Source organism: Scyliorhinus torazame, chromosome 12, assembly GCF_047496885.1.
Source record: "Scyliorhinus torazame isolate Kashiwa2021f chromosome 12, sScyTor2.1, whole genome shotgun sequence".
Lineage (NCBI taxonomy): Eukaryota > Metazoa > Chordata > Chondrichthyes > Carcharhiniformes > Scyliorhinidae > Scyliorhinus > Scyliorhinus torazame.
In genome coordinates this window covers 18,147,412-18,160,010 of record NC_092718.1, presented here as the reverse complement: position 1 = coordinate 18,160,010, position 12,599 = coordinate 18,147,412, and the positions used below count along the sequence as shown (strand labels likewise).

The following is a 12,599-nucleotide window of genomic DNA, read 5'->3' as shown; positions in this document are numbered from 1 at the left end:
TAAATGATGCGGCGCCGCTCCTAGTCCCCCGGGGGCGGGAGAATAGGGGGCTGGGAACGGCCTCCGACGCCGGAGTGAAACCCTCCGGTTTTCACTCCGGCGTCGGGACTTAGTCTCCCGATGGGAGAATTGCACCCATCTATACGCCGACGATCTGCTCCTGTATATTTCTGACCAGTTAGGGGGATGGAAGAGATTATGAGGATTTTAGGGGAGTTTGGCCGGTTTTCGGGGTACAAATTGAACATGGGGAAAAGTGAGATATTTGCGATCCAGGCAAGGGGGCAGGAGAGGAGATTGTTAGAGCTGCCATTCTGAGTGGTGCGAGGGAGCTTTTGTTATTTGGGAATCCAGGTGGCACGGTACTGGGGGCTGTTACATAATCTAAATTTGACCCGGCTAGTAGAACAGATGAAGGAGTACTTTCGAAGGTGGGACATGCTCCCGCTGTCACTGACAGGGAGAGTACGGAGTACAGACCGTGAAAAGGACGGTCCTCCCGAGGTTTCTGTTTGTTTTCCAATGCCTCCCGATCTTTATCCCAAGGGCCTTTTTTAAACGAGTAAACAAGATGATTTTGGGTTTTGTGTGGGCGGGTAAAACCCCGCGAGTGAAGAAGGTGTGGCTGGAACATGGGCTGGGGGGAAGGGTGGGTCGGTGTGGGAGTGAGTAGAGGCGGCATCATGCAAGTACACAAGTTTGGGTGCATTGGTAATGGCACCTCTGCCGTTCTCGCCAGCCCGGTACTCCACAAGCCCGGTGGTAGTGGCGGCCCTGAGAGTCTGGGCGCAGTGGAGGAAGCATATGAGAGCGGAGGGAGCATCGCTCTGGGCCCCGATTTGCAGTAACCAACCATCAGTTTGTACCGGGAAGGCTGGATGGGGGGTTTCGGAGATGGCAGAGAGCAGGGATTGAGAGGACTGGGGATCTATTTATCGATGGGAGCTTCCCCAGTTTGACGGAATTAGAGGAGAAATTTGAACTGCCAGCAGGAAATGGATTCCGATATCTGCAGGTACGGGATTTTTTGCGAAGGCACGTTTCGACCTTTGCGCTCCTACCGCCACGGGGGATACAGGACAGGGTAGTTTCCAGAACGGGGGTGGGAGAGGGGAAGGTTTCAGATATTTATGAAGAACTCATGGAGTCGGAGGAAACGCAGACAGAGGAGCTAAAGCGCAAGTGGGAAGATGAACTGGGGAAGGGGGGAAGATAGAGGCAGGTCTTTGGGCGGACGCGTTAAGCAGAGTCAACGCATCCTCATGTGCCAGGCTTAGCCTGATACAATTTAAGGAAGTCCACCGAGCACCTGACGGTGGCCCGGATGAGCAAATGTTTTGGGGTAGAGGACAGGTGTGCGAGATGGCCAGCGAACCATGTCCATATGTTTTGGGCATGTCCGAAGCTTAAGGGATTTTGGCAGGGTTTTATAGAGGTCATGTCCACGCTGTTAAAAACAAGGGTGGTGCCGAATCCAGAGGTGGCGATTTTATGACTGTCGGAAGATCCGGGAGTCCAGGGGGTGAGAGAGGCTGACGTCTTGGCCTTTGTCTCCTTGATAGCCCAGAGATGGGTATTGTTAGCGTGGAGGGACTCGAAGCCCTCGAATTCAGAGATCTGGCTTAGCGATATGGCTTGGTTTGTCAGACTTGAGAAAATAAAGTTCACCCTAAGAGGGTCAATGCTTGGGTTCGTCCGGAGGTGTCAGCCATTTGTCGACTTCTTTGGAGAAAACTAACTGTCAGCAGAGGTGGGGGGGGGGGAGGGGGAGTTAGTTAGATTATTGTTTAGAGGAGGTGGGACTTGTGAGGGACGGAGGCGGTCTTTGCACTATGTTTATATTTGTACTGTTTACTGTTATTATAAATGCCTCAGTAAAATGTTTTTCAAAAAAAAAAATACAAGTACATGGATGAGCATATGAAATGTCATAACATTCAAGGCTATGGGCCAAGTGCTGAAAAGTGGGACTACTGTAGATTTAGTACAGTTTGTGTGGTGCAGACACGATGGACCTAAGGCTCTCTTTTGTACTCCTAGTCTCTATGACCAACTGCTGCTTTTGCGAAGATCAGCTAACTCAGCACAGAATGTGATCACTAGAAACAATGAACATGAATACTTCATGTAGAATTAATTGCATAATGCAATTGTTACCTTAGGCAAATGCAAAAGGATTTGGACACAGCAGGGTGTCACAAACGTAAATTAGAGTAGTGGCCTATTTTTATTATTTATAAATTTAGAGTACCCAATGTGGTGGTATGTATTAGGGGTCATGTGGGACTGTGAAGCCGAGATCTATTGGCTGACAGATCCCGGGTCCTGGTTGGATCTGTTGACTTCTGGCTCCGCCCTGAAGGCGGAGTATAAGAACCCGAGCTTCTCCCCGCAGCTTCATTCTGTTGCTGAGCTGCTGGGGACAAGCATCGCTTAATAAAGCCTGGATCGACTTCATCACTTCTCGACTCTCATAAGTCATTGTGCGCTACAATTTATTAAGCGAGCTTAAAAGACTATTGAGCTCCGGATCGCCCCGGAATGCCTGCGGATCAGCCCCCACGCAGCGAACACGGCAGCAGTATTCAAACACTGGCAAGCATGCTTTGAAGGCTACCTCCGAACGGCCCCCGGCCGGATCACAGAAGACCAGAAAATGCAGGTCCTGCATTCGAGGGTAAGCCTGGAAATTTACCCTCTCATAGAAGACGCAGAGGATTCCCGACGGCGCTCGCATTGCTGAAGGGCATCTACGTTCGGCCCGTTAACCAGGTCTATGCGCGCCACCAACTCGCGACGAGACGGCAAAGTCCCGGAGAATCGCTAGAGGAATTCTACGCCGCGCTGCTAATTTTGGGACGGGGCTGCAGCTGCCCGCCGGTGAATGCGATTGAACACACGGACCTGCTAATTCGCGATGCATTTGTGGCAGGTATGAACTCTCCCCAAATCCGCCAAAGACTTTTAGAAAGAGAGTCGCTCGGACTCTCAGAGGCACGGGCCCTTGCAGCTTCCCTAGATGTGGCCTGGCAAAACGCCCGCGCCTACGGCCCCGACCGCGCGGCAGCCCCTTGAGCTCCGTGGACCCCCGTCGCGACAAACTCCCCCCCCCCCCCCACCTCGCAAGCTTGCGCAGTTAAAGCGCCAGACCATCCCGGGGGGGCCCGCTGCTATTTCTGTGGGCAAGCGAAACACCCCCCGGCAGCGCTGCCCGGCCCGCGCAGCTATTTGTAAAAGCTGTGGCAAGAAGGGCCATTATGCGGCAGTGTGTCGGTCCCGAGGGGTCGCCGCAATCCCCAGAGAAGAATGAGCCCAGCACACCCCAAACGCTCCCCAACCCCCCATGTGCGACCCGCGGGGGCCGCCATTTTGGGTCCCGGGCACCACGAGGGGAGGATGGGCGCCGCCATCTTGTGACCCCCCCAGCCACGGGCGATTCATGGGGGTGGCCATTTTGTCCACCCCCGACCACATGCGATCCATGGGGGCGGCCATTTTGTCCACCCCGGCCGCGTGCGATTCATGGACACCACCATCTTGGTTGACAACAAAGGACCCCAGCATCGACGGCTCCACGGGGTCCGAAGAAGACGCCGCGACACTACTACCACGACTGGCTTAGGTGACACTGGATCAATCATGGTCCTGGACGCTCCAGATGACGACAACAACGGTGCTGGTCAACGGATACGGGACGCCATGCCTGATCGACTCCGGGAGCACTGAAAGTTTTATTCACCCAGACACGGTAAGACGCTGTTTTCTGACCATCCATCCAAGCACGCAAAAGATTTCCCTAGCTGCAGGATCCCACTCCGTAGAGATCAAAGGGTTCTGCATCGCAAACCTAACGGTGCAAGGGAGGGAGTTTAAGAACTACAGGCTCTACGTCCTTCCCCAACTCTGCGCGCCCACATTACTGGGATTAGATTTCCAGTGTAACCTGCAGAGCCTAACATTCCAATTCGGCGGCCCAATACCCCCACTCACTATCTGCGGCCTCGCAACCCTCAAGGTTGAACCGCCGTCCTTGTTTGCAAACCTCACCCCGGATTGCAAACCCGTCGCCACTAGGAGCAGACGGTACAGTGCCCAGGACCGGGTGTTTATTCGGTCTGAAGTCCAGCGGTTGCTGAAGGAAGGCATAATCCAGGCCAGCAATAGTCCCTGGAGAGCCCAGGTGGTAGTAGTAAAGACCGGGGAGAAGCAACGGATGGTCGTAGACTATAGTCAGACCATCAACAGGTACACGCAGCTAGATGCATACCCTCTCCCCCCGCATATCCGACATGGTCAATCAGATTGCCCAGTGTAAGGTCTTCTCCACCGTGGACCTCAAGTCCGCCTACCACCAGCTCCCCATCCGCCCAGGTGACCGCAAGTACACCGCCTTCGAGGCAGACGGGCGTCTATACCACTTCCTAAGGGTCCCATTTGGTGTCACGAACGGGGTCTCGGTCTTCCTACGGGAGATGGACCAAATGGTTGACCAGCACGGGTTGCAGGCCACGTTCCCGTATCTCGACAACGTAACCATCTGCGGCCACGATCAGCAGGACCACGACGCCAACCTCCAAAGGTTCCTCCAGACCGCTGACGCCCTGAACCTCACATATAACGAGGAAAAATGCGTTTTTAGCACAAACCGTTTGGCCATCCAGGGATACGTAGTGCGCAATGGAATAATAGGCCCCGACCCCGAACACATGCGCCCCCTTATGGAATTCCCCCTCCCCCATTGCTCCAAAGCCCTGAAACGTTGCCTGGGTTTCTTTTCATATTACGCCCAGTGGGTCCCCCAGTACGCAGACAAGGCCCGCCCGCTAATACCTTCCCCCTTTCACAGAGGCTCGCCAGGCCTTCAGCCGCATCAAAGCGGATATCGCAAAGGCCACGAAGAGCGCCATCGACGAGTCCCTCCCCTTCCAGGTCGAGAGCGACGCATCCGACGTAGCTCTGGCGGCCACCCTTAACCAAGCGGGCAGACCCGTGGCCTTTTTCTCCCGGACCCTCCACGCCTCAGAAATCTGCCACTCCTCAGTGGAAAAGGAAGCCCAAGCCATAGTGGAAGCTGTGCGACATTGGAGGCATTACCTGGCTGGCAGGCGATTCACTCTCCTCACCGACCAACGGTCGGTAGCCTTCATGTTCGATAATGCACAGCGGGGCAAAATTAAGAATGACAAGATCTTAAGATGGAGGATCGAGCTCTCCACCTTCAACTATGAGATCTTGTATCGTCCCGGAAAGCTGAACGAGTCGTCCGATGCCCTATCCCGCGGCACATGTGCCAACACACAAATAAACCACCTCCAAGCCCTCCACGAGGACCTCTGCCACCCGGGGGTCACTCGATTCTACCATTTCGTAAAGTCCCGCAACCTCCCCTACTCTGTGGAGGAGGTCCATACAGTCACCAGGAACTGCCACATCTGCGCAGAGTACAAACCGCACTTTTTCAGGCCGGATAGAGCGCACCTGATCAAGGCTTCCCGCCCCTTTGAACGCCTCAGTTTGGATTTCAAAGGGCCCCTCCCCTCCACCGACCGCAACGCATACTTCCTGAACATGGTGGACGAGTACTCTTGTTTCCCCTTCGCCATCCCTTGCCCCGACATGACAGCGGCCACAGTCATTAAAGCCCTTGGCACCATATTCACACTGTTCGGTTGCCCCGCGTATATCCATTGCGACAGGGGGTCCTCCTTCATGAGTGACGAGCTGCACCAGTTCCTGCTCAGCAAGGGCATAGCCTCGAGCAGGACAACCAGCTACATCCCCCGGGGGAACGGGCAAGTAGAGAGGGAGAACGGCACGGTCTGGAAAACCGTCCTACTGGCCCTACGGTCCAGGGATCTCCCAGTTTCCCGGTGGCAGGAGGTCCTCCTGGACGCTCTCCACTCCATCCGGTCGCTGCTGTGTACCACCACTAACCAAACGCCCCATGAGCGCCTCCTTGTCTTCCCCAGGAAGTCCTCCTCCGGAACGTCGCTGCCGACCTGGCTGGCGGCCCCAGGACCCATCTTGCTCCGGAAACATGTGCGGGCGCACAAATCGGACCCGTTGGTCGAGAGGGTTCACCTTCTCCACGCGAACCCGCAGTACGCCTACGTGGCGTACCCTGACGGCCGACAGGACACGGTCTCCCTGCGGGACCTGGCGCCCGCCGGCAACACACACACACCCCCGACACCGATCATCCCCTCCCTGCCACCGGCGCACCCCGCGACCGCCCCCTTCCCGGGGGGATCGGTCCTCCTCCCGTGCCCGCCCAGGAGTAAAACAGGAACAAACACCGAAACGCTCCCGGAGACGACAACGCCCGAGCAAGCACCAGCACCACCACCGGGGCTGAGGCGATTGACGAGGAGGACCAGACCGCCCGCTCGACTCGTGGAATCCGCGTGACACCAAGAATGTTTTTTTGCTCATATTGTAAATAGTTCTCACAAACTTGTACATAGCCCAGTGTAGGGCTAAAGCTGTAGTAACACTGTCCAAAATTTGTTCCAGGGCCAGCCTTGTAAACCCCTACCACCATGCGAACCACCACCCCGCCGGGTTCCTTTTTAACAAGGGGTGAATGTGGTGGTATGTATTAGGGGTCATGTGGGACTGTGAAGCCGAGATGCTATTGGCTGACAGATCCCGGGTCCTGATTGGATCTGCCGACTTCTGGCTCCACCCTGAAGGCGGAGTATAAGAACCCGAGCTTCTCCCCGCAGCTTCATTCTGTTGCTGAGCTGCTGGAGACAAACATCGCTTAATAAAGCCTGGATCGACTTCATCACTTCTTGTCTCTCGTAAGTCATTGTGCGCTACACCCAATTGTTTTTTTTCCAATTAAGGGGCAATTTAGTGTGGCCAATCCATCCAACCCATCTTTGGGTTGTGGGGGTGAAACCCACGCAAACACGGGGAGAATGTGCAAATTCCACACAGACAGTGACCCAGAGCCGGGATCGAACCTGGGCCCTTGGCGACGTGAGGCAGCAGCACTAACCACCGCGCTGCCCTATTAATCATTTTGTTTTGGTGGTGTTCTTTGAGAAAGGATTGTTGGGAACTCTTTACTCTTCCTTGAATAGTCCCACATTCACTGGACTACTGACTACTGACAGCCAAGGCTTTGGTTTAACAACTTGTCTGAATTTTGACTAGGAAGCACTCCCTCTGCACGGCAATGGAGTGTTAATATAATAATCTTTATTGTCACAAGTAGGCTTACATTAACACTGCAATGAATTTACAGTGAAAAGCCCATAGTCGCCACATTCCGGCACCTGTTCGGATACACAGAGGCAGAATTCAGAATGTCCAAATTACCTAACAGCACGTCTTTTGGGACTTGTGGGAGGAAACGGCACCCGGAGGAAACCCACGCAGACATGGGGAGAACGTGCAAACTCCGCACAGACAGTGGCCTAAGCCAGGAATCGAACCTTGGACCCTGGCGCTGTGAAGCAACAGTGCTATGCTTTGTCGGTGTTGGTTTGACTTTGCCTTCCATTTTCTGGCACAGAATAAGGAAGCAGGTCCTACATCTGCCTCGGACAGAACAGGAATTAAAACCACACTTTAGCCATTATTTTGAATACTGGGACCCTGGTTAGTCAAGACATTCAATAAATACTGGGTGAGTGCAATCAAATTATACATCAATGATCAGAATATTAAGAGATTCAGGTGAATGCTTTTGCTTGTTATTTGAACTACTTGATTAAATTATTAACTTACATTCATTAACAGCAATTCACCTCCAGAAGACTGAAAAACCAATGCTATCCATTTGCAATTGAGATTTTATTTTCTATATACAGTCCTCACTACATATATGGGGGTGTTGGTGCTAATATGGTTTGCCTGTTATATGCCTTGAAAGGTCTGCACATGAAAGTGTTCCGTTTAAAGCTAGTTAACCTCCTGTCGCTGGCTATACTTGAAGTATGCTGTATTTCAGGTATTAGGAGACTCTGATGGAACTCAGCACTCTAATTCTTACTGTGGTATAATGTACACCATAGTAATGTTCTACATTCACAAAGTGTGAATTTGCTGAGTTCATAATGCTAATATTTAAATGGAACAGTCATTTGATGCCAAAAATGTTCACACTTAGACCATAATTCACTATAACGAAAATATATAATTTACACAGATATTAGGTGTAATTTTGTTCCTGTTTGTGCCTAGTACTTATAGCTGTGTCTAAGATGACATTTTGCAACCACTTACCTCAAATAGCTCAGCTGATTAAGGCAGTGAATAGAAGAGCTGCACAGATTAGGAAGATCACAAATCCCTGGTTTCTGCTGGGTGAGTTGATTTCAGTCGGAGCTGCAGTTGAGGGACTTAACACTTTGAGGGAGGGGGGGAAAATCAGTGAATGATTCTTTTCAGGAGTGTTGCTGTTTAAGGGCAAGATTTCTCTTGACTGATTTGTTTTACTGAATCACATACCATCCTTGGACAAGGTCGGGGAGGGAGGGGGGCGGCTGTGCGAAAAGCTCTCAAATCTTCAACAAAGCTGCTCTGAATCTGCCCCGCTGGGGCATCAGAAGAGCAGCATTCCACATACATCTCCTGCAATGTTATTTATAACATTTAGTGATTATTGAAGATTTGGCCACCTGTGCTCTCCCTTCTTGGAGGTTGGGTACAGTAGCACTATTTTGACTGAGATCAGCATTTGGAATTGTGTGCATATTTTCTGAATTCTGTTTTTCTTTTCTGAAGGTGATGATTCTTCCTGGATCACGGTCACACACATTTCCTGATTGTAAAGCAATAAGGGATTGGAACGGTGTCTTATTCTTCTATCCCCTAAGGCCATCAAGTATCCCCAACTGCTTCTTGAATAAAGTAATCTAACTCAGCCCAGACGAGGGATTGAGCCTGTGATCTTTCGACTATCTACAGCTCTGCTACTGAATATTTTAATCAGCTGAACTATTGGGATGAAGGTTTTGTAAAATGCTAGCTTCAATGAGAGGCTAAAAATCTCCTAAATTTGTTCAAACACTAGAACACAGGAACAAATTTACACTTCACACCTGTGTCGTTTACATACTTTATTATAACAATGTGAGGTGCTAAATTTAAACATTTCTGGTGTCCAACTTCTGCTAAAGGTTGAAATGTTAGTGCTGAATCCAGCATATCAACACTTTGTGAGCCAGGAATAACATGTATACAAAGTAACAGGAGACAGTTGTACATTCATAGCAATAGTCTATTTTGTAGATTAGTGCTGGCAATGAAAGCAAATACAGTAATTTAGTATCAGGGGATGGACAATAAAAATGCTCCCTCGGGCAACGATGCCCCTGTCCTGTGAAAGAATCAAACAAAATCATCCTGATTACACACTTTCACATTTACTACAGGACGTTTGAGGGTGAGACAATATGTATTTTTCAGAGAGTTAGGAGCGTGCTTTCTTGTTGAGGCCTAACTTATCAACACAGTTTTCAAAATAAAGTTTATACCAATAAAGCTTTTATTTGTCTTCTCTTATCTCTTTAGAACATGCTTCAACAGATACACCATTGGTAACACAAGAAGTTGGCAGGCAACTCTGTCTCCTTCAGCAACAATATTTGGCTTGCAATTACTGCTATGCCACAGTAAAGTGAATTGACTCTCGTTCTGATTTTCACCCTTCCTTTTGATGGAAGAATCTTATCTCCATTGTACACTCCCTCCCAATGGCTTCACTTAAATTAGAAATGCTATATGACCTTGAAATTACACTGCACAATATTAGTACATGAATACTTAATACATTTGTATGTAATTGCTTCTCCATTTTAATGGAGGAAATAATTTGTTAATTTTGAATGGTTTAATACCTCAGTTCAAACAGCAGAAATAAAGGTTTCATACAGATGCATTATGTGCACATTGTAGATTGTGATTTCAAGGCCCTTATCATGAATGGAAAGCATGATCAATTTCATCATTCCGTGGCGTGCTATTTGGATTTGTCAAAAAGGGACAGATTAGTTGGGTCTAATGTTTTTCTGTTCCAAGAAATCCTAACGTTCTATTGAATTAGACAATACCATATTCCAGGTCACTTTGTAGCTGTTCTTGATTCTTCAAAGTAAGGTGGGTTATACAAGAGTGCCTTCGGCCTAAAGTGTCCACTTTGTGACTTTGTGTGCCATTTCAGTAGGTCCATTATGTGGAACTGCAGGGGCCACAAATCAATTGAATCAATATCCCCATTAGTTTCCACGTCTCTCAAATTACTAACGGTAACAGGTGCTGATATCCTAATGTAAGATTACTCCACCCAATTGAGGCAGCAACCCTCAGAAAACTGCTTTACAAAAGCCCATGAAATTTAAATATGGTCACTATTTAGCAATGTAAGGATAATGTTTTAGCCCTGTCTCTAACTCAGAATGCCTGGACTACGAGTGAAAAATAGCCAACACATGTGGGATCAGGGTATTGAACTTGATGATCAGCCATGATCATAATGAATGGCGCAGCAGGCTTGAAGGGCCGAATGGCCTCCTCCTGCTTCTATTTTCTACATTTCTATGTTTGTACCTACGCTACATGGACTGCAGCAGTTCAAGAAAGCAGCTCGCCATCACCTTCTGAAGGGCAACTAGGGATGGGCAATAATGCTCGCCTAACCAGTGACGTCCACATCCTGTAGAAAAAATGAATTAAAGAAAAGACCACCACCTGGGTTTTGTGGGTCGAATTATAAGGATTGAAGTGCTGTAAGTAGCAAGGAGCTAGGGTTGGAGTATGCCTTCTTTAGACTAATGTTTCACATTGAATACAGTATTGAGTTAGGTGGATTGGCCATGCTAAATTGCCCTTCATGTCCAAAAAGGTTAGGTGGGGTAACGGGGATAAGGTGGAGGTGTGGGCTTAGGTAGGGCACCCTTTCCAAGGGCTGGTGCAGACTCGATGGGCCGAATAGCCTCCTTCTGCACTGTAAATTCTATGATGATCTACACAGAACTCCAGCAAGAAACAGTAATTTGACCCATCATATATTGTTTATGCTCTACAACACCTTCCTATCACCTTAATTTATCTCATCCTATCAACATATTACTCTATTCCTTACATCGTCATGTCCTAAACTAGCTTCCCCTTAAATGCATCTATGCGATTCAATTCCTCCATGGTCTTGCCACCTTCCAACTCTGCAAACTCTTCCAGCCCCCACATCCCTTCAAGATACATGTGCTAGACATGTTGATCATTCAGAGGTAGCAGAGGAGTTGACAGTGTTAGTGGTGAAGTAAAGCTAGTTTTCAGCAAAAACTAACTGTGCTTTTGGACGATGACCCCAAGTGCTAGTAGATGTCCTTGGAAGACACCAGAGGTAACAATGCAGAAGAATGAAGAGAAGCCATTGCACGTGATTCTCCGGCTTTACTTAAATAGAGAAGAATGGATCGAGGTGTGAACAGTCTCACCCAGCCGAATAGCAGGCAAAATGTTGTAGCATCGCATTCATGATATGGAGATTGCTTTTAATTGTCTGGATGGGATCTGAAACCTGCGAACGGGAGGGGCCGGTTAGATCATAAACGAATTTGTGCCTGGCCCAGATCCCGATTTTGGCCCCTCCCGCAATTTAATCGGCGGGCCCGGATCCGCGAAGGGTGTAACAGCGCCAATAAATTGCGCCCATAGGTCCACCTGTTTAACCATGGTCTTCATTTCAGATTTTTCTGCTTGCATTAATTTAAGCTAACTTGCAGAATTAAATAAGTTATGCGTACAATCTGTTGATGCAACTTCAAATTATCTGTTTTATCATAGACTTGCTCTTCCGATCTGACTGTCAGATCAATGAGATTTAAGACAGCTGACTGCACCATTTTCATGAAATGCAAAACTTAAAATGCAGAACAAAAAATTGATTGATTAATTTGAAGAGTTGTGAATCAACCAGATCCACTGCTACAGTGCCAAATTGATTCTGTCGTTTTAGTGATCGTCAATTCCTGCTTAATTTCATAGCATTAGCACTGGAGACTTTAATACAATTAAGACAGTTGTAAAATTAGCCAATCTTCAGTCAAATGAGTGCAAAGATCAGTCTCACTGCAGTCCATTATTGCAATTATTTGCATTCTTTTAAATTTTAAAAAATACACCTAGAGTACCCAATTTTGTATTCCAATTCAGGGGCATTTTGGTGGGTTTATTCATCTACCCTGCGCATCTTTGGGTTGTGGGGTGAGACCCTCGCAGACATGGGGAGAATGTGCAAAGTCCACAAGGACAGTGACCCAGTGCCAGGATTGAACCCGGGTCTTTGGCGCTGTGAGGCACCAGTGCTAACCACTGCGCCGCCTAAGCACTTACATTGCGTTCCTATACTGAACAATATCAGAGAGTACAGAGCAGGACAAAATATTGAAGCCAGCTGCTTTTATATTAGTTTTTGCAAAGATATGGCTACCTAATCCCAATGCGCAGGTTCTATTCAGCTGGGGAAAAACCCAGAGCACACCTGCTGGATGTGGTCAAGCAGGCCTAAGTGAAATTAAAATGAGTCTTCCCAGCAGCTGACCACAGCCTAATTGCCTCATCAGCTGAGTTTATGCTTGTTTTAG

At 48.9% G+C, this 12,599-nt stretch overlaps 1 long non-coding RNA gene across 1 annotated transcript in view; it reads left to right on the top strand.

The window, feature by feature from the left end:
- The window catches only part of LOC140387409 (uncharacterized), a 38,893-nt gene extending 29,001 nt beyond the window's left edge, over positions 1-9,892 (top strand). Inside the window, exon 2 of the long non-coding RNA XR_011933857.1 lies at positions 8,737-9,892. This is a non-coding gene — a long non-coding RNA (uncharacterized lncRNA). The remainder of the gene's footprint in view (positions 1-8,736) is intronic.
- Positions 9,893-12,599: the final 2,707 nt, after the last annotated feature.